This window comes from Heloderma suspectum, chromosome 7 (genome assembly GCF_057233095.1).
Source record: "Heloderma suspectum isolate Gila_16-S chromosome 7, 16-S_ref, whole genome shotgun sequence".
Lineage (NCBI taxonomy): Eukaryota > Metazoa > Chordata > Lepidosauria > Squamata > Helodermatidae > Heloderma > Heloderma suspectum.
In genome coordinates, this window is record NC_139464.1 from 87617245 (window position 1) to 87639235 (window position 21991).

Genomic DNA, 21991 nt, shown 5'->3' on the forward strand with positions numbered 1-21991 from the left:
AGTAATACATGCCCTGGTCTCCTCTCGTTTAGACTACTGTAATGCGCTCTATGTGGGGTTACCCTTAAAGATGGTTCAAAAACTGCAGCTGGTACAGAACGCAGCAGCTCGCCTGATTAAAGGCAGCCAGTGGTGCAATCACATCACTCTGGTGCTGAAGGAGTTGCACTGGTTACCAGTTGTTTTCCTGGCCAAATTCAAGGTGTTGGTTTTGACCTTTGAAACCCTATATGGTTCCAGCCCAGCCTATCTTAAGGAGCACCTCCAGCAACACCAGACAGGCCGCTCAACAAGATCAGCCTCGGATGGCCTTCTCTCTGTCCCATCAGCCAGGACAGCTAGGCTGGTGAGGATGAGGGAGAGGGCCTTCTCTGTGGTTGCCCCCACTCTGTGGAACCCGTCCCTAGGGAACTCCGCCATGCGTCCTCTTTAATGAGCTTCCGCCACATGTTGAAAACTTGGTTGCTCAGGCAGGCATTTGGTGTGGGCTAGGGAAATTTTAGAAATGATGTTTTAATGTGTAATTTTGGGCGATTAAGAAATGTAATAAATAAATAAATAAATTTATTATTGTGATGAGGTCTTATTATAATGATGTACTGGTATGCCTTTTTGTTGATGTATTGCTGTTTTGTTAGCCGCTTTGGGCACTTTGTGTGGAAAAGCGGCATATAAATTAAATGATGATGATGAACGATGATGATGACCCCACCACAGATTTGTATGACGATATTATGATACTGGCTGTTGTATTTTCAGTCCTTTTCCTAATTATCCCCAAATGGAATTAAGAACATAAGAAGAGCCATGCTGGATCAGACCAAGGGTCCATCTAGTCCAGTGGGGGTTGGACTCGATGGCCTTGTAGGCCCCTTCCAACCCTACTATTCTATGATTCAATGTTCAGTTTGCACAGTGGACAACCAGCTGTTGACCAGGAACCTACAAGCAGGACACAAGTGCAACAGCACCCTCCCGCCCATGTTCCCCAGCAAGTAGCATACATAGGCTCACTGCCTCTGCTACTGGAGGTAGCACACAGCCATCAGGACCACTAGCCATGGATAGCCTTCTTCTCCAGGACTTTGTCGAACTGCCTTTTAAAGCCATCCACATTGGTGGCCATCAGTAGTGGTGAGAGTGATGGACTAGGAGCCGGGAGAGCCGGGTTCTAGTCCCCACTCGGCCATGGAAGCTCACTGGGTGACTCTGGGCCAGTCACAGACTCTCAGCCCAACCCACCTCACAGGGTGGTTGTTGTGAGGATAAAACGGAGAGGAGGAGGAGGATAATGTAAGCCGCCTTGGGTTTCTTGCAAGAGGAAAAAGGCGGGATATAAATGCAATAAATAAATAAATAAATCTGTAGTTTGACTATGTGCAGTGTGAAATACTTCCTTTTATCTGTCCTGGATCTCCCATCAGTCAGCTTCATGGGATGACCCTGGGTTCTAGTATTATGACAGAGGGAGAAAAATGTCTCCCTATCCACATTCTCCACGCCATTAGCCTCTTCCCACCACCACCATACACCAAATTGATGTTTTCATTGTGCTATCCCCACCTCAAGCTCAAAATCTCTTTCCTAGTTAGACTTTACTAATTCAGTCACCATCAACGTATATGTGAAGTTAAAAATGTTTTGCCCCAACGTGCATCAACTTTTCTACACTGAACTTCATTTATTATTTTGTTGCCCATTTTCCCTGTCTGGAAAATTGTTTTGAAACTCTTTGCAGTCAAAGCAACAAAGTGAACAATGTCCACGAAAGCTTATGCCAGAACAAATGTGCCAGTCTTTAACACGCCACAAGTCTCTGTTGTTTTTGCTGCAACAGGCTAACATGGCTACCCCTCTGGAAATTTTAAGATGCTTCCATGAAACTCCTGTCAGCAAAGAACTACTCTAAATGCACATCATTTACCATGTGCATCCAAATCCATTGTAACAATTGTTCCAAGTCCTTCCCAGCCCAGTATAAAGTTTTGCCAACTATTCAAGCTTTAGACATTTTTCACGCAGTAATGCTAATCTGGACCAAAGGCCTAGTGAAGTATACCAGTAATCTCTACTGTGGGAAGTCTGTAAACATTAGTAACAGTGGAGATATGCAATGGTGATGTGAGCAGGATTGCCCAATAGGCCTTGCAGCAAACTCATGTTTTGTTTTTTCCCCCAGTGAAATGGCCCAAGGCTGAAGAGAAGGAAGGGGCAGGACAGATCAACAATAAATACTTGGCATAGTAGTAATATCTAGGAAGATAAGAGAAAGAACCATAGTCTAAAACAGAGAAGGAGAAAAAGCAAAACTGGGAAAAGTTAGATACAGAAGATATACTATATATATATATATATATATATACACACAACACACACACACACAGACACACACGATTGAGATAAGTCACGCTAGACTTTTATTACTCTTAACGTAAAATAGCTTGGCCACAGTAGTACAGGTACTAGTAACCTCAAGACTGGATTACTGCAATGCACTCTATGTGGAGTTCTCCTTAAGAGTGGACTGGATGCTGCAGCTGGTATAGAATGCAGCAGCTCAACGGCTGCCAGGAGATGCCTCTTGTCAGCATATAACACCTTCACTGAGGAAATTACACTGGCTGCCTATTTGCAACTGGGCCAGGTTTATGGTTTTGTTACTGGTGTACAAAGTCCTAAACAAGTTGGAACCAGGATATTTGAGAGAGTGGCTTTTCTCTTACCAGCCTGCCTGGTCATTGAGGTCATCAAATGAGGCACTCCTGGTGGACCATTTACACTCCAGTGGCAAAGTTGAAGGAGAAAGAGGCAATTACACCATGTGAAGTTATTTTGAGCATACAATCCTTACATAGTGGTAAGAAACGAAAGGGGTCAAAGCCCATGCCCACATATAGATTGCACTCTTCTTCATTTATACAGAACAGTCATCACTACTGCTTTGCTCTACTATTGCTACAATCACTGATGTAAATTCAAATCTCTACTTTAACCCATAAGCAGGCATGCTGAAAATCCACCCTGTAACCACACATCAATGGGTCTGACAAAATATACAAAATATACAATGCATTAAAATGCATTAAGCAACATTTCCACAGAAGTGTCAGAGATCAAACTTTCTGGAGGCTATGCCCTTCAAACTGGAGCTCCTAACCAACAATTCCAGGTGCATGAAAGCAGGCTGTGGCTACTCAGCACTGGAAGAAATGTTCTCTATACATACTCAAAGATGTTCACTCATTAAGAGTTTCCAACTTGAACATAAATTTCCGTGCAAAAATCACTTTCGCATAGGAACTCTATGCAACTCAATGCAAGTTCACCATGGCATGGAAATAATAGACCGGCACAGTTTCCCATGGCATGTACAAACAGTGAAATACAAAAATGCAGTTGTCACACATAATAATTATAAATACCTGACATTTATATAGCACTTCCAAATGTTCCAGTGGCTTCACGTGTATTATCTAACTGTAACCGTGTAAGTCAGGGGTGGGCAACTTGTGGTCCTCCAGATGATGTTGGACTAGGAAAATCATGGGAGCATCATCCCTCACCACTGACTATGCAGGCTAGGGCTGCTGGGAGCTGCAGTCCAGCAACATCTGGAGGACCACATGTTCCCCACCACTACTGCAAAGCAAGTCTGTGTTATTGCTACCATATTGCAGAGGGAAGGCAGGATGAGGATGAGATGGGGGATGGGGGCTTGCCTAAGGCCACCTTACATGAGCTCAGGCACAGAAGGGAGACTTAAACCCACGAGACGGTAAATTAAAAAAAAGTCTGCATGAAATAGGAAGAGAAAGTGGCGGGGCAGCAGAAGCAGAGACGCGTCAAGAGAGAGGGCGAAGTCTTAGGGCAGCATTCCCCCGCCCTGGCGCCCTCCCGATGGGTTGGACTGAAAGTCCCTTCATCTCCAGCCAGGCCGAGCCGGGAATGATGGGAGTTGTAGTCCAATTCATCGGGAGGGCGCCAGGTTGGGAAAGGCAGGCTGTTTTAGGGGGAGAGCAGAGAGGACACGGGTCGAGGGGGGACCGTCTAGGAAGGAAGGAAGCCCCACACCTGGAAGGCAAGGCTGGGGATGGCTCGACCGCAGAAGCCGAGGGGGAAACGAGGAGGGGAGGCGAGAAAGGGGCCACCGCAAGGCAAGGAGCCGCTCTCCCCGCCTTCCCCGGGCCGAAGGCGCGTCCCGCGCCGCCGGGCGCCTTACCTGCGGTCTCCGGCGGCCCAGGAGCAGCGCGCGGCTCGTCGTCCCCTCGCTCCTCGCCCACCTCGACGGCGCCTGCGCCTTGGAGACGCCCCCGCCGAACCCGACGCGACGGCCGGGCAGGAAGCGACCGAGGGAGTCGCCTTGACCCTCACGCCGGCTCTCGCCGCTGCTGTAACCCCGCTGCAGCCGCTGAGAGCCGAGACGGCGCGGCGGAGGGAGCGCGCCCGCCCCCTAGCGCTGGAGGACCGGGCCTGGGCGCGAGGGAGTCGCCGCGAGCCGCGCGCGCGCCCATGATCCTCCTCACGCGGTCGCGGCGGCTGGGGCGGGGCGGGCGCCCTGCGCTGGCGGTGCCGAGGTGCGCCCAGCATGGCCGGTAACGAGAAGCGCGAGCGGCGCGCTTCTGACCGCGTACAGAGCGCTGCCTCCGCGGGAAAAGCCCCGTCCGGACATTCTGTTCCGTCAGAGTGACGGTGAGTTCTTAGCCACTCAGCAGCATCCTTTCTTTATCTTCCCCCGCCGTTCATTTTATGTGATTAATCCCCGCTTTCGTTCTTTGAAGACGAGCAAAACATATCTGCACGAGATTAAACTGTTAAAAGGCAACGCTTGTACGAGGTTACAATGTCTTAAAATCGGACGTGTCTTTGTGAGATGACCACAATTAACTTTGGATGGCTTATTTATTTATTTAATTTCTATACCGCCCAATAGCCGAAGCTCTCTGGGCTTATACATTTCTGAACGTTGAGTATTGCAGCAGACAAGCTTCTGTTTAAATACTGGTTTGGCAAGAGGGTTTTTACAGCACTGTGAAAGTTAGCAGCATTGTATATCGGACAGAACGAGCCAAACTGTTTTACAGTTCACACGCAAAAGGAAACCACAGAGTTCTAGCCGCGTGCAGTATGAGGCCAAGCATCTTTACTCCAAAGTAGGCCCTGCTTAGTTCAGTGGGGCATCCCAAGTAACTGGGTAGGACTCCACCATTAGCAGTCCTGAGCTAAAGATCTGTCAGTTTTTGCAAGCTGATGAAGGCTGCAGTCCTATATACCCTTACCTGGGAGCGGGGGCAGTGCTGGGTACCTGAAAGATCCGAGACACAGGCCCATAGGACACAATTGCATAAATTTGCACATGCTAATTTACATATGCAAATATTCATAATTAGAAATAATGTGCAATATCCCAAAATGTGCATGCTTAAAACTTACCCTCCAGGCACCCACACCTTGGTCTTTCAGGCCTAAATGCAGTTGGGGAGGATGGAGTGCCCCTGGGCCCAGCAAAGAGCTGTATAGCACCTTAATCATTTACCAATTAATTGCAAACTGAACATGGCATACTGGCAAGGGAGAGTATGGGAATGTATAGTAAACCATAACAACCCATGCTCTTGGGCTGCAAACTTACAGTATTGCTAGGGAGTTACCCCCATTAAACATAGTGGGATTTACTTCTGAATAAATCCTCACTCACTCCTCTCTTCCCCCCACATGTCAGGAGTGCTTCTGAGCACAGGGAGGGGGAGAGCTGTTCCGATTCTGAAGAAGAACCGCCAGACATGGGGGAGGTGTGTTCCCAGGCTAGTCCAGACATGGATTGGCAGGCTCCTCAGGTTTCAAAGGTCCAGCTGGAAGAGGAAGGTCCCTCTTCACCCACCGACCCCGCCCAGTGAGAGACAGCAAACAGGGAGAGGCAGTGTGTGGAGAGTCTGAATTAATAGATGCCAGGCACAGACGCAGAGCCAAGAGGGAGAAGGCTGGGGCAGAACTTAGAAGGTCTGCCAGATTGGCCCTGCATGAACAGCGGCGCTTAGAAGCCTCAAAGGAGAGAGACCCCACACCCCTTAAGTTAGGCTAAGGAGCTCACCTTTCTTTCAAATGGTGGGCAACTTTCATAGCTACCTTTTGAACCCTCTGAAGGCATTTTCTTGCAGACTGAGAAGCACTTAGAATTTGCATCTGTATGACCCTTTGTGGTAATGGATTAAAAGCTGTAGACTGAAGCCTCTTCTCTGTGTTTGATTCGGAGTTTGAAGTTCAGGGTGGGTAAAAGGAATCCTGACACCACCCCCATTACCAACAAGCACAACAGCACTGGACAGAGACCTCAGGACTGGAGGATGTTGCTTTGTTGCTCCTGATTTCAGGATGAGGGCCACCAAAGGTGGCTCCGCATTTTATTTCAAAGACTTTTCTTTCTTTGGTAGTTTCTAGGATTCTAGAACACTTTTTTAAACACTCCTTGGATTCTAAGTTCTTGAAATCCTAAAATCTACAACAAATGTACCAATAGTATGTTTCTAGCAACCTCGTTATCATACAACTCTTAGGGTGCAATCCTATCGGGATAGGCGGTGGCCTCCAAGCTCAGAGGTGACTACCTATCCAATGCAGGGCAGGAGCAGCGTGGAGGGGATCGTCCTCTCTGTACTTTAGCAGCAGGAAGTCAGAATGGGGGGGGGCAGACACTGGACAATGCATAGGAAGCGTTGGAACGGTACTGCCGCCTGCCCCGCCCCCAGGAGCTCCGCGTTTTCACTGCTCTGTGCTCCTCTTACGAGTGCGGGGCCAACCCGCACTCCCTACAAGGCAGCACGGGAGGGGTTGGAGGTCGGTTCTCAGTGAACCGACCTATCCTATGACTGTCTAGCCACTGACTAGCGGCCATAGGATTGTGCCTTTACAGTACCAGAATGCATAGCTGGGTTCCTTTATTATGACCAACCAAAATTCCTGATAAAGGTGTTGCCCAACTTTAGATTTAGGGTTTTTACTACTCACAGACCAGTATTTTTACCACTCATGGACTTTTGTTTTTGGTTGGTTGTTTTTTAAATTACCAAAGATATCAATCCCCAGGTTTCTCTCTGGATCTAGATATTGGAACTATCTTCAGGGAAGATAAGATGAGTTGCAGCTCTGAGCACATTTACTAAGGAGTAAGACTCCAATCCTACATATACCTTGTTCAGTCGTTCAGTTGTGTCCGACTCTTCGTGACCCCATGGACCATAGCACGCCAGGCCTTCCTGTCCTGCGCTCTCTCCCAGAGTGTGCTCAAGTTCATATTCATTGCATCGGTGATGCTATCTAGCCATCTCATCTTCTGTCGTCCCCTTCTCCTTTTGCCTTCAATCTTTCCAAGCATCAGGGTCTTTTCCAGAGAGTTTTCTCTTCGCATTAGGTGGCCAAAATATTTGAGCTTCAACTTCAGTATCTGTCCTTCCAATGAGCACTCAGGGTTGATTTCCTTTAGGATGGACTGATTGGACCTCCTTGCAGTCCAGGGGACTCGTAAGAGTCTTCTCCAGCACCACAGTTCGAAAGCATCAATTCTTCGGCGCTCAGCCTTCCTTATAGTCCAGCTCTCACAGCCATACATTACTACTGGGAAAACCATAGCTTTGATTAGACGGACCTTTGTCGGCAAGGTGATGTCTCTGCTTCTTACTATGCTGTCTAGGTTTGCCATAGCTTTCCTCCCAAGGAGCAAGCGTCTTTTAATTTCATGGCTACAGTCATTGTCTGCGGTGATCTTGGAGCCCAAGAAAGTAAAATCTGTCACTGCTTCCATTTCTTCCCCTTCTATATGCCAGGAAGTGATGGGGCCAGATGCCATGATCTTCGTTTTTTTAATGTTGCGTTTCAAACCAGCTTTTGTACTCTCCTCTTTCACCCTCAACAACAGGCTCTTTAGATCCTCTTCCCTTTCTGCCATTAGGGTGGTATCGTCTGCGTATCTGAGGTTGTTGATAATTCTCCCGGCACTCTTAATTCCGACCTGTGATTCATCCAACCCAGCGTTTCTCATGATGTACTCTGCATATAAGTTAAATAAGCAGGGTGACAATATGCAGCCTTGTCATACTCCTTTCCCAATTTTGAACCACTCGGTTGTTCCATGTGTGGTTCTTACTGTTGCTTCTTGACCCTCATACAGGTTTCTCAGGAGACAGGTAAGGTGGTCTGGTACTCCCATCTCTTTCAGAATTTGCCACAGTTTGTTGTGATCCACACAATCAAAGGCTTTAGCGTAGTCATTGAAGCAGAAATAGACGTTTTTCTGGAATTCTCTTGCTTTCTCCATGATCCAGCGAATGTTGGCGATTTGATCTCTAGTTCCTCTGCCTCTTCGAAACCCAGCTCGTACTTCTGGTAGTTCTCGGTTCGCATACTGCTGAAGCCTAGCTTGTAGGATTTTGCGCATCACCTTGCTGGCATGTGAAATGAGCGCAATTGTGCGGTAGTTTGAACACTCTTTGACGTTGCCCTTCTTTGGAATTGGAATGTAAACTGACCTTTTCCAGTCTTGAGGCCATTGTTGAGTGTTCCAAATTTGTTGGCATATTGAATGCAGCACTTTAACAGCATCATCTTTTAGGATTTTAAATAGCTCAGCTGGAATACTGTCATCTCCGCTAACTTTGTTGTTAGTAATGCTTCCTAAGGCCCACTTGACTTCACTCTGTAGGATGTCCGGCTCAAGGTCAGTGGCCGCACTATCATGGCTATCAGGGACATTCAGATCTTTCCTGTATAGTTCTTCTGTGTATTCTTGCCACCTCTTCTTAATCTCATCTGCTTCTGTTAGGTCCCTTCTTTGTCCTTTATCATGCCCGTCTTTGCACAAAACGTTCCCTTGAGATCTCCAATTTTCTTGAAGAGATCTCTAGTCTTTCCCATTCTGTTGTTTTCCTCGATTTCTTTGCATTGTTCATTTAAGAAGGCCTTCTTGTCTCTCCTTGCTATTCTCTGGAACTCTGCATTCAGTTGGATATATCTTCCCCTTTCTCCCTTTGCTTTTCGCTTCCCTTCTTTCTTCTTTAGCTACTTCTAAGGCCTCATCAGACAGCCACTTTGCTTTCTTGCATTTCTTTTTCTTTGGGATGGATTGAGTTGCTGCCTCTTGAACAATGTTACGGACCTCCGTCCATAGGTCCTCAGGCACTCTGTCTATCAGGTCTAATCCCTGAAATCTATTCCTTACCTCCACTGTATATTCATAAGGGATATGATTTAGGTCATACCTGAATGGTTTAGTGGTCTTCCCCACGTTCTTCAATTTAAGCTGAAATTTTGCAAGAAGCAGCTCATGATCTGAGCCACAGTCAACTCCAGGTCTTGTTTTTACTGACTGTATAGAGCTTCTCCATCTTTGGCTGCAAAGGACATAATCCATCTGATTTCGATATTGACCATCTGGTGATGTCCATGTGTAGAGTTGTCTCTTGTGCTGTTGTAAAAGAGTGTTTGCTATGATCAGCGTGTTCTCTTGGCAAAACTCTATTAGCTTTTGTCCTGTTTCATTTTGTACACCAAGGCCATGCCTGCCTGTTATCCCGGTGATTTCTTGACTTCCTACTTTAGCATTCCAATCCCCTATGATGAAGAGGACATCTTTTTTTGGTGTTAGTTCTAGAAGGTGTTGTAGGTCTTCATAGAACCGATCAACCTCAGCTTCTTCGGCCTCAGTGGTTGGGGCATAGACTTGAATGACTGTGATGTTGAATGGTTTGCCTTGGATTCGTACTGAGATCATTCTATTGTTTTTGAGATTGTACCCCAGTACTGCTTTTCCCACCCTTTTGTTGACTATGAGTGCTACTCCATTTCTTCTAAGGGGTTCTTGCCCACAGTAGTAGATATGATGGTCACCTGAATTAAATTCGCCCATGCCTGTCCATTTTAGTTCGCTGATTCCCAAGATGTCGATGTTCACTCTTTCCATCTCATGTTTGACCACCTCCAGCTTACCTTGATTCATTGATCTGACATTCCAGGTTCCTAAACAATATTGTTCTTTACAGCATTGGATTTTCTTTTCACCACCAGACACATCCACAGCTAAGTGTCCTTTCGGCTTTGGCCCAGCCGCTTCACTCTTTCTGGCGCTACTTGGAAATACCCTCTGCTCTTCCCCAGTAGTATATTGGACACCTTCCGACCTGAGGGTCTCATCTTCCGGCGTCATCTCTTTTAGCCTTGTGATACGTTCCATTGGGTTTTCTTGGCAAGAATACTGGAGTGGGTTGCCATTTCCTTCTGCAGTGGACCACATTTTGTCAGAACTCTCTGCCATGACCTGTCCATCTTGGGTGGCCCTGCACGGCATAGCCTATGGCTTCACTGAGTTACGCAAGCCCCTTCGCCACAACAAGGCAGTGATCCATGAAGGGGCATATACCTATCTGGGAATAAATGCCATTGAACTCAGTATGACTTATTTCTGAGTAAACATGTTTAGAATTACACAGTAAGTTTGATGTAATCCTGAACATGTTTCTCCATCCACAGATCTCTCTGTACCCCCAGTTGTTTCCCTATGTCACATAATTCATAATTTCTTGTACCATCTCAGCTACCTTTCCCACCCTACAGGTCTCTATATCCATGTCCGGGGCTGGACCCAAGAAATTTTGCTGCCTGAGACAGAGCAACGAATGGTGTCTCCCTCCCACCCCCCAAAGGTGCATAGTAGTACTCAAAGGGTGCAATCCTATCAGGATGCCCATCAGCCTCCTTACTAGGAGGCTGACAGACATCCTATGCAGAGCAGAAAGAGCATGGAGGTGATCTTTGCCTCCATGGTCCTCCTGCTCTGCATTTTTGCTAAACAAGCTTTTTTGCCCATCCAGCTGGGGCTCTGCGGAGAGGGAGGGAAGGAGGTTGGGGAGGCCAGAGGATTTTTCATAAGCTGGCCTCCCCAGTCCCCTCCTCCCCAGCCCCAACTGGCATACTGTAGAGGAAATTCCCTGGACGATCTTTGCATATCGGGAAGATAGTGTGACATGCTACAACTCCTTCTTTTATGCCTGAAACTCCTGTGGGACCTTACAAACCAGGGCTCTTAGGCCACTTTAAGAGCCTTCTAACTTGTTGTCTCGACTCCTTGTTCTTCAAACAAGTTAGGATGCCATGGCCTTGGAAGGCAGGGAGGATCTCTTTGGCTGCGGTCCGCCTGGTTATTTAGCTTATCTTTTGGGTAAGATGAAAAAACGCCTAGACATCATAAGACCATCCAAACAGGTGTGATTGGGAGCTGTGAAAGACAGCACGTAGACATGGGAGATTTGGCACATATACGTCCCTCCAGAGCATCACTCAGTTTGAGCTTCGGCACAGACCTAGACAATGGAGGTGCTGCGCATCAACTGACAGGAGTCTCTCTGCTGTCATTATCTGGGGCTCTCGACGGCAGAGTGGAGGAGTAAGATATTTGTTTAGTTTTGCTTTATAGTTAAACATCATATGCTTAACTGTAATACTCCCTGCTATAGTTAATAAAGCTTTCTGACTCTTCCTCCCTTGTGCAGTCATTGCTCTGAATCCAAGAAAGTACCTCTCTGCCTTTGGCAAAACACATGCCCCTTTCCCTCGTCTCCGAGGTCACCTTTGCAGCCTCGGAGAGGCAGTCAGTGTGGTTCTCCCTACGCCAGCTGCAAGGGGGAGGGGAGCTCGTACTCCTGTGTCCAAGGTTGGAGTGCTGTCTCCGACCTCGGATCCAGGAATCTGAACTATCCTATGACCCCCAAATGCTGTCTCAGGGCCATAGGATTGCTCTCAAAGTCAGTCAAGTTATTTTGGCCCCTGAGGCAGAAAATCCTACAAGCACCTCTTCTCTTCCCTGGCAGTGAAAATACAATAATAATTAATACATTAAATGATGAATAATTTGCTGCTTTTTCATGATGTCCCAAATCACGTGTCTGAGGCAGCTGCCTCAGGCTCTGAAGTGTGTGTGTGTGTGTGTGTGTGTGTCCCCTAAGTACGCCCCTATTTGTAAAAAGGGATGAGTGGACGGGAGAGAAGAGCATTTGATTTCAGGAAAAAATGAAGGCAGAAAGATTCAAGGAAGGCAGCAGGAGGGGAAGCACATGTGGGCAAAAAGCCAACTAGTCCGGGGGGACCAGATGCAACAGAGATCATCAGGGCTCCTGTATCTTTATTTCAGCAATTGCCATTTTTCTCCAGTTACATGAAAAGCAACATCTCTCAGAATAATTTTCTTTACATTGGACTCAAGTCCATGAGCGCTTATGTCACAGTAAATTTATGAGTCCTTAAGGTGTCACAAGGCATTGTGGTTTTTGAACACAAAAGAGCAAGGAGCCCCTATCCTCCCACATCTATTCACCTTTCTGTAACCTAGTGCAAACCCCTGACGCCAAAGAGGAACGTGCACCCACCAGAATCTGGCCACATGGATCATGCAAAAAGTAGGTGCACCCTAGAAAGATGATTGCAGAGCCAAGGAGGTCCAGACATGCTCAAGCAAGCCAGGGCAAGCCATACACTCATGAATTACCTTGCCCCAAATTCAGACATTGCTGCTCATTCAGACTCTTTTTGCAAGCAAACCCATTTCTCTTCCCCCCCCCAAGGGGCCTGGGCCAACTCAGAGGAAGCAACAGACGAGGAAGGCCTCTGGCACTCCATTTGATATATGAGCTGCCAATATGCCTGCTCTTCTTCTTGTCAGGGCCTTGCAGCCTACAATGGCCCTGGGGCACAAGTGCAATTGTTGTTGTTGTTGTTCAGTCATGTCCGACTCTTCGTGACCCCATGGACCATAGCACGCCAGGCCTCCCTGTCCTCCGCTCTTTCCCGGAGTGTGCTCAAGTCCATATTCATTGCATCGGTGATGCTATCTAGCCATCTCATCCTCTGCCATCCCTTTCTCCTTTTGCCTTCAGTCTTTCCCAGCATCAGGGTCTTTTCCAGGGGGTTTTCTCTTCGTATTAGGTGGCCAAAATATTTGAGCTTCAGCTTCAGTATCTGTCCTTCCAATGAGCACTCAGGGTTGATTTCCTTTAGGATGGACTGATCTGACCTCCTTGCAGTCCAGGGGACTCGTAAGAGTCTTCTCCAGCACCACAGTTCGAAAACATCGATTATTCGGCGCTCAGCCTTCCTTATAGTCCAGCTCTCACAGCCATACGTTGCTACTGGGAAAACCATAGCTTTGATTATATGAACCTTTGTCGGCAAGGTGATGTCTCTGCTTCTTACTATGCTGCCTAGGTTTGCCATAGCTTTCCTCCCAAGGAGCAAGCGTCTTTTAATTTCATGGCTACAGTCACCGTCTGCGGTGATCTTGGAGCCCAAGAAAGTAAAATCTGTCACTGCTTCCATTTCTTCGCCTTCTATATGCCAGGCAGTGATGGGGCCAGATGCCATGATCTTCATTTTTTTAATGTTGAGTTTCAAACCAGCTTTCGCACTCTCCACTTTCACCCTCAGCAAGAGGCTCTTTAGATCCACCTCGCTTTCTGCCATTAGGGTGGTATTGTCTGCGTATCTGAGGTTGTTGATAATTCTCCCGGCAAGCTTAATTCTGACCTGTGATTCATCCAACCCAGCGTTGCTCATGATGTACTCTGCATATAAATTAAATATGCAGGGCGACAATATACAGCCTTGTCGTACTCCTTTCCCAATTTTGAACCACTCGGTTGTTCCACGTCCATGTCAGGGTGGACACTGAGCCCATAGAATTCCAGAGTAGTTCTGATTCTGAGGAAGAGCAGCCGCTCCTGAGAGAGGAGCGCGCTCATCCTTCCCAGGGCCAACAGCTGGCAGAGATTCCTCCCACCGGCATTCCTAGCATAGATAGGGTTAGGGTTTCTCTTGATGTACTCTGCATATAAGTTAAATAAGCAGGGCAACAATATACAGCCTTGTCGTACTCCTTTCCCAATTTTGAACCAGTCGGTTGTTCCATGTCTGTGTCAGGGTGGACACTGAGCCCATAGAATCCCAGAGTAGTTCTGATTCTGAAGAATAGCAGCCGCTCCTGGAGCACTGGGGAGAGGAGCACGCTCATCCTTCCCAGGGCCAACAGCTGAAAGAGATTCCTCCCACCGGCATTCCTAGCATAGATAGCAGCCCCGGGAGTGAGAGAGCATGAGAAGCAGACTTGCTGGATGCGCGACGCCGACGCAGGGAGCGGCGCCAAATGGAGGGCGCGGTAAGGAGGCGTAGTTGGCGCGCAAACAGCGGTTGCGCCCAGAGGATCCAAGGGAAAATGGGAGGGACTCTCCCTACCCTGTAAGTTCAGGGTCTGCCAGTGATTCTCCTTCAAACGGAGACCAACTGTTCCAACTTAGGGCATAGGTACTGTGCTGCTCATATCTAGTTGCTAACAGTAGAGTTGTTAAGTTGTAAAAGAGGAATAAAGCTTTGAAAAGAATCCCTTTGTCTGTGTCTGGACTTGGCTACTGGATTAGACTGAGAGAGGCCTCCAAGGAGCCCTTGACAGTCCGGTTCTTACTGTTGCTTCTTGACCATCGTACAGGTTTCTCAGGAGACAGGTAAGGTGTTCTGGTACTCCCATCTCTTTAAGAATTTGCCACAGTTTGTTGTGATCCATGCAATCGAAGGCTTGAGCATAGTCAATGAAGCAGAAATAGACGCTTTTCTGGAATTCTCTTGCTTTCTCCATGATCGAGCGAATGTTGGCGATTTGATCTCTAGTTCCTCTGCCTCTTCGAAACCCAACTTGTACTTCCAGTAGTTCTCGGTTCACATACTGCTGAAGCCTAGCTTGTAGGATTTTGAGCATCACCTTGCTGGCATGTGAAATGAGCGCAATTGTACGGTAAGTTGAACACACTTTGGCATTGCCCTTCTTTGGAATTGGAATGTAAACTGACCTTTTCCAGTCTTGTGGCCATTGTTGAGTGTTTGAGTGTTCCAAATTCCAAATTAACTCAGTGAAGCCATAAGCTATGCCGTGCAGGGCCACCCAAGACAGACAGGTGATGGCGGAGAGTTCTGACAAAATGTGGTCCACTGGAGAAGGAAATGGCAACCCACTCCAGTATTCTTGCCAAAAAAAACCCATGGAACATATCACATGGAACATATCACAAGTGCAACTGCCCAGTAGCAATTCACTGGACAGGTCTCTGTAGAGTCAGGCATTGTCAAGGGCTCCTTGGAAGGCTCTCAGTCTAATCTAGTAGCCAAGTCCAGACACAGACAAAGGGATTCTTTTTAAAGCTTCATTTTTCTTTTATAACTTAACAGCTCTACAGGTAGCAACTAGATCTGAGCAGCAGCATCCCTATGCCCTAAGTTAGAACAGTTGGTCCCCATTTGAAAAGCAATTACTGGCAGACCCCTGAATATAAGGACTAGGGAGAATCCCTCCCCTTTTCCCTTGGATCTTCTGGGCGCAACCATTCTTTGAGCGCCACGCTACGCCTCCTTTCCGCGCTCTCCATTTGGCGCCGCTCTCTGCGTCTGCGCCGCACATCTAACCAGTCTGCTATCGGTGCTGGGTCACTCTCTGGACTGCTTTCTAATCTAGGAATGTGGGTGGGAGGAATCTCTGGCAGCTGCGGGCCCTGGGAAAAAGGGGCGCGCTCCTCTCCCAGGAGCGACTGCTCTTCCTCCGATTCAGAACTACTCTGGGATTCTATGGGCTCAGTGCCCACCCTGACAGGCATCCTCCAAGAAAACCAGGTAACAGTAGTGCTGTTAGGCAATTTTGGACTCTGGACTTAATGAAAATAATGAGCAGACTGAAGAAGAAAGGTGGCAGTTTAAAAGGCTGGTGTTTTCATGCTACACTCTGCAGTCTGCTAAGGGAGTGAGTCCTAAGGTCTCCTAGGAACTGCAAACCTACTGAGTTCAGAGGGAAGAAGCAGGCTTCTATTAAGGGATGTGATGGCAACTGGGGCAGCTCTGAAGATCCAGGGCACAGTTCAGAAGATCTGGGGTCCATTCCCAGGTGGGCCTCTCTAACACTGCCTGTGCCTGGGAGTAAGTCCCACTAAACTCATAACACTATCAGTTTAAGGGCATTGTGCAGCTATTCTGACTGTTCCTCCTTTCTTCTGATAAGAAAAAAGATGGAAGAAGCAGTGGAAAAGCACAAGAAGGTTACAAATGGAAGATGACATCATCTGGGCCCCTATAAAATTCCATGAGTGAGATAGGATGATAGCACAACAAAACCCTCATCTGGAAGCACCCCAGATCAGACTGTCCATTTAGCCCTTTAGTGTCCACTCTATCCAACAGCAGCTCCCCAGGGTCTTGGGCAGAGAGGAGTCTTTCCCAACACTTGTTGCCTGATCTTTTTAACAGGAGATGCCAAGGATTGAACCTGGGACCTTCTGCATGCTAGGTATGTGCTCTGTTTCTGAACCAAGACCCCTCCCCAAATGGCCACTTGCCTTTTTTTCTAGGCTAAAAAGCCTCAAATGTTGTAACCTTTCCCCAAGGGGGAGTTGCTCCAGCCCTTTGATCACTTTGGTTGCCCTTTTCTATACCTTGAAGTGGAATGAACAGAACTTTACACAATATTACAAGTGTAGTTGCATCATAGATTTGTATAAAGGCATTCTATTGGCAGTTTTATTTTCAGTTCCTTTCCTAATGATCCCCAGCATGGCATTTGCCCTTTTCACAGCATGACATTGGGTTGACGTTTGCATTGAGCTGTCCACCACAACCCCAAGATCCCTTTCCTGGTCACCCGCCACCAGCTCAGACCCTATCAGCATATACATGAAGTTAGGAGTTTTTCCCCCAATGTGCATCGCTTTCCACTTGCTTACGTTGAACTGCATTTGCAGTTTTTATGCCAATTCTCCCAGTTTGTAGAGATCCTCTTGGAGCTCCTTGCAATTCCTTTTTGTTTTAACCACCCTAAATACTTTAGTGTCTTCAGCAAACATGGCTACCTTTCTGCTCATCCCCAACTCCAGATCATTTATGAAGCTGGGGTAGGAGCTAAAAGAGTTCTTAATGTTTACTGATACATAGCCATCCAGAATCAAGCCTTGTGTATTGTTGTGAAGTCACTACTGGGAAGAGGCTCCTATCCCTATGGTTTTGCCTTAAAGTGGTGCCTAAACCAAATAAAGTTAATGTATTTCTTAATGGTTGTTGATGATCCCCTGAAACAGAAATTTACCAGCAGTGGGAGGTCTAAGAGATTGTGTGTGACAAACACATTGGCAATTTTGGAAGAGAGAGAAGCGGCAAGAGAGGGGAGTTTCTAGCTGGAGTTTGCTGGAACCAGGAGTACAGCCTGAGCGATTACTTGACTGTCCCTCTGGAAATCTTCTCCCATGTAGGAATTCCAGCATCCAAAGTGCTACGCTCCTAGGGAAAGGTTGGAGCATACAACAATGTTACAACATTTGCCCTAATGAATCACCACTGATAGAAGAGCAAGAAAAACCACAGTCTTGTACAATCTACTTCCTGGAATGTGACCTTCTCTCTCTCGGAGCAGGAAGAAAGGGCTGTGTCAGCTTCATTTGTCAAACTCCAAACACGATGACAAGCAATGCAAATGGACCAAGCTGGCTCGGAATTGAAGTCCAGCAACAGTTCTGCCAGGGCCAAAACATTTTCTAACTGAAGGCTTCCACCACCAAAATGTGGGCAAATATGATGACATTGGGCCCTAGATTGTGATCAGAGGAGGGTCTCCACAATGCTTTTATCTGGCCTTAAGTAGAAACTAGGCTATGTAGCTTCTGATAAAAACTTCCATGATAGCCCTGGGTGTGAACATTTGGATGTAAAGGAAACAGGATGACTGCTTAACCACCACCAAAAAAGAGGACAGATTTGCATAAACTTTGCATATGCTAATTTATATGTATAGATGCAAATTTAGAAAAAGTTACTATAATTTAAATAGAAATACAGTACAACTCACCATAAGTGGAAGACTGTGATTAGGTGGCCTGTGTGTCTGTTCAGTCTGCTGTCCAGGTGCTATACATTGATGGGCAACTTCAAGGCCCCTGGGCTCTCCCTTCTTATGGTTCTTTATCTTTAAACTGGACTGCACAGCCCTTCAAACAGAGGACTGTGCTCTGTAAAGTAGGACATATTATCACCCTAAAAGGAAACCATGCTGTCCAGTGAATGTACAGAACCACCAAAGAGCCCATAAGTATGGCTATCTTAGACCAAATGTATATGTTTCCTTCTCCAGCACTCTTGCATGTTTAATTACTCACATGCGTGGCTTACTTACTAAAGCATGGAGAAATGCCATTACTAGTAATAATAGTTATTATTTATAAATCACCTTAAAAGCTAGAAGCTGCACTATCATTATATTGAAAAGAACTCTAGGCTCATGATCTAAAGTAAAGCAAAACTATAAAGAAAGGGGAAAGTAGACGGTTCAAGAGCAAGTAGATATAAGAGAGACAGCAAAGGTAGCATATAAACTATCTCTGAGTAACCCTGTCAATTTTAAAAAATAATATTCCTTCCCTCCCATTCCATTCCATAATCTCCCCATTGAAATCAGGCAGGCCCCTAGTGTAGAGTTATTCCACCAATAATTCATGACACATCTATTTGCTTGGGTGTTTGCCTGACCGGTGTTTGCCTGGGCGTTTTCATGATAGCATTCCCAGCTACACATGATTATTTTAATGGACAATGTTATTGATTCATTTTGGTTTTATTCTTTTATTGTTTGGTTTTATTGTATTTTATCCTGATTTTATTTGGTGAACTACTTTGGAATTTTTTTAAAGAATTGAAAGCAGTATAAAAATTTGCTGAAATAAATAAATTCCAGTTCTCAAATACTGCAGGATTCTCTTCTCAAATGGTACAAGGTTTTATTGAATGTCTGTGACATTTTTGCTCCAAATGGCTTCATAGATCCAAGCATCTTTCCTATAAAAGTAATATGTAAAATAACAAAAGTTTGCATATTAAAATGTCATTTCGTTAGACCCCTGAATTTAGGGAACTTGGAAAAAGAATTTGTGTTTTCTAATAGCTGACACAGAGCAAGCACAGCAAATATGTTTTTAAAATATTTATTTAAAGCAATTAACTGTGTTGAAAAATGTGTCCATTTAACTCAGTGAAATATGCTCTGGTTTGGATCTGAAGCTGAATTTGCAGCTGTAAATAATGTATTTCTAAGATCTGCATAGCAGTATGTCTTCAACCGTCAGCATATTTTGTAATGCTAGAACACTGTGTGGCATATCCTAATTAAATGGTCATATTTTATGTTCCACCTATTTTTAGGATAAATACTAGTTCTGTGCCCATCACATTTGACAGGCCGGAAAGCACAGAGCTTTGGCTTTTTTCTCTTCTCCCCCTCCCGCATTTCCAGTTCCTTCTCCCCATTCACACTCGGGTTGCACCTTCTTCCATTCGAACAATGCAGGAGAGGCCTGGAGTGGGTAAACCACCTGCCTTTTTGGGGGTTACAGTTTCAGTTCCAGGATTTTTAGCTCAGTGATAGAGCATATGCTTTGCATGTAGAAGGTCTCCAGTATCTCCAGGTAGGGCTAGAAAAGAATCCTGCGTGAAACCCTGGAGAGCTGCTCCAGTCAGTGTCAACAATACTGGGCTAGATGGACCAATGATCTGACTCAGTATAAGGCAGTTTCCTATGTTCCTATAAGTTCCAAAGATGCTCTCAGTGATCCCTCTCCCTGAATGGCCCCCCTCTATTTCTTCGCTGCTGTTTCTGTTGCCCATTCACCTGTTTCTCCATCTGCACCACCTCTTAAAGAAAGAAGACGAGGTGTTGATTCTTGTCTTTGCATCACTTGCTGCTTGCTCATTTGTGTTTTGCCCCTGCAGTAGACCTCTTAATTTGGAGGTGCGAAGATAGTGATAAATCAAATCCAGGTTTACTTACAAGGAGTACTTTATTGAGTACCATCAGCACACAGGCGTACCCAATGGCTGGATCAGACAGCTTCTCTGAACCCAGAGCCATGGGGTAAGATGGGTTTTATACCATACATGTTAGCAGTGAGGCAGCATGACAACAGCAAGTGTTATTTAGCATTTATCTACAACTTTCCCAGCATAGGCTAACAGTGCTTGGTCAGAAGGGAAACAATCAGAGCTTTCCCAGCACAGACACCTGCAGCTTTAAGGCAAACAAGCTTCACTTCCCAGGTACACCTTGATAAGACACTCCAGCTCGTTAGTATGGAATGGGCTGAGGCTGCACTATCGACCTCTGATTCATCCTGGTAAATCAAGAGGCCTGTTAGGGAAAACAGCAGCCAACTGAACCAAAGTCAGAGAGCATTATGGATCATCTAAGCCCCTCTAAAACTACTAATATTTTGGTTCTGGCCTGGTGCCTTACAATTTGGAAGGGGCAGTTATCAGGCAACAACAGCTTGGAGGAGCAGCAGCAGTGCCAAAAGGCTTCAGGGCATGGGTAGGTGACCAATTGTCCGCCAGTTGTTTTGGACTACAACTCCCATCATCCCTCACCATTGGCAACGTGGAAGGGGCTGATGGAAGTTGTAGTCAAAAACATCTTGGGGGCACTAAATTGCCTAACCCTGCTCTAGGGATTGGGAGTGGATCCCCTACTGGGGTGTAGACCTTGGCAAATGCCTGATACTTCTGACCCCTGATGCTGGCCCTGCAGGGGCACTTCCTGTGCTTTCTTGCACAGTGTTATCTAACTGGTGCTGGACACAATTTATGGTAGACATTTAAAAGTCCACCAACACTATCAAGGCTGGCGTCAAGGGTAGGCATAGTTGGGCACCTGCCGAGGACCCACACTCCAGCAGAGCCCCACTGACAAGAACCCCCTGGACTTGCTCCTCCTGTTCACCATTGAAACCTGCTGGTTCACCTGCCTCTTACTCTGGCTCAGACAACGGTGGTGATTAAAAGGAAGAGCACTAGATGCCACTGCCTACTTGCTCCTTAGCTCTATGCCTGTCAAGCAAGCAAAATGGTAGCAATGGTGAAGAGGAGGAGGTGGAATAATAGCAATTGGTGACAATGGTGGTAAGACGGGGCCCATGGAGTGTATCTTGGCAAGGGCCCTCCAAAACCTGGAGCAGGCACTGATCAACAGCACAATTTCTCCTGCATTTCATTTGGAATGTTATTGGGATTGGGAACAGACTGGGTGCAGTTCCTTTCTCTGCCTCATCCCAGGATGCATTTGCATGAGAATCTATTCATAGCCATTGTGGCAGCAATTGCTGTGTAATGAGGAAAACATATTACGGCCTTTAAATCCACAAATTGTCAGTTCTGATCACCATTTTGTAGGCATAAGCATTCTTTTAAAAAAACAGAATCTATGTCAGTGATAAAACATAGAGAGGTGGTAGCTGAGCTTGGCTTTTCAAGAAACTCATTGCGAGTGGGCTAACAGAAAACTAGACAGACAGGAAAATTGAGATATTAAAATAATTAACCTTGCTTCTGTTTGTGTGGACCTAATCATGATGTAAATAAAATATTCAATCTTGAATCTGGGAAGCAGCCAATGAAAGCTTGGCTTTGCTCCAAATTTTGTGAAATCATCAGTAACGTAAAATTCGAATTTCAAACCATGTTATCTCTAAATAAAACAGCATTTTAAGGTGGTAAATATCTCCTTGCCAAACATCAGTTCTTTTTTGTAGTAATTATGCAGACTAGACATTACAGCAGGTTTAAACAAAACAGAGAAAAATCCCTGTTTTCATACACACGCATCCCCATTTTCACTGCCTTTAGTCTAAGAACAAAGAGCATTTTGGACAACACCCCTGAGAAACCCCAAAGCTGTAGAAGTGTAATCATAGCCAGATGTTAGGTATGTCTCTGGGCCTATCACCAGGGTAGATGCAGATGTTGGAAATGGTGCAGTGGTCTTGCATCCCTCCAGATTTGCCAGATTACAGCTCGTATCATCTCTGACCATTGGCCATGCTGGCTGGGGCAGATGGCAGTTGGAATCCAATAAATTTGGAGGGCCACAGATTCCCCCATCTATTGAAACATCAGG

At 46.2% G+C, this 21991-nt stretch overlaps 2 protein-coding genes across 10 annotated transcripts in view; one reads left to right on the forward strand and one right to left on the reverse strand.

Moving 5' to 3' along the window:
• Positions 1 to 4289, reverse strand: part of FAM3C (FAM3 metabolism regulating signaling molecule C) — a 46879-nt gene extending 42590 nt beyond the window's left edge. For all 4 annotated transcript variants that reach the window (XM_084810870.1, XM_084810867.1, XM_084810869.1 and 1 more), the window contains exon 1: positions 4220 to 4289. The gene's annotated coding sequence lies outside the window, so the exon portion shown is untranslated. The remainder of the gene's footprint in view (positions 1 to 4219) is intronic.
• Positions 4290 to 4565: 276 nt separating this feature from the next.
• LOC146340041 (uncharacterized) overlaps positions 4566 to 21991 on the forward strand; it is a 160169-nt gene continuing 142743 nt past the window's right edge. For all 6 annotated transcript variants that reach the window (XR_014784451.1, XR_014784452.1, XM_084810873.1 and 3 more), the window contains exon 1: positions 4566 to 4689. The gene's annotated coding sequence lies outside the window, so the exon portion shown is untranslated. The remainder of the gene's footprint in view (positions 4690 to 21991) is intronic.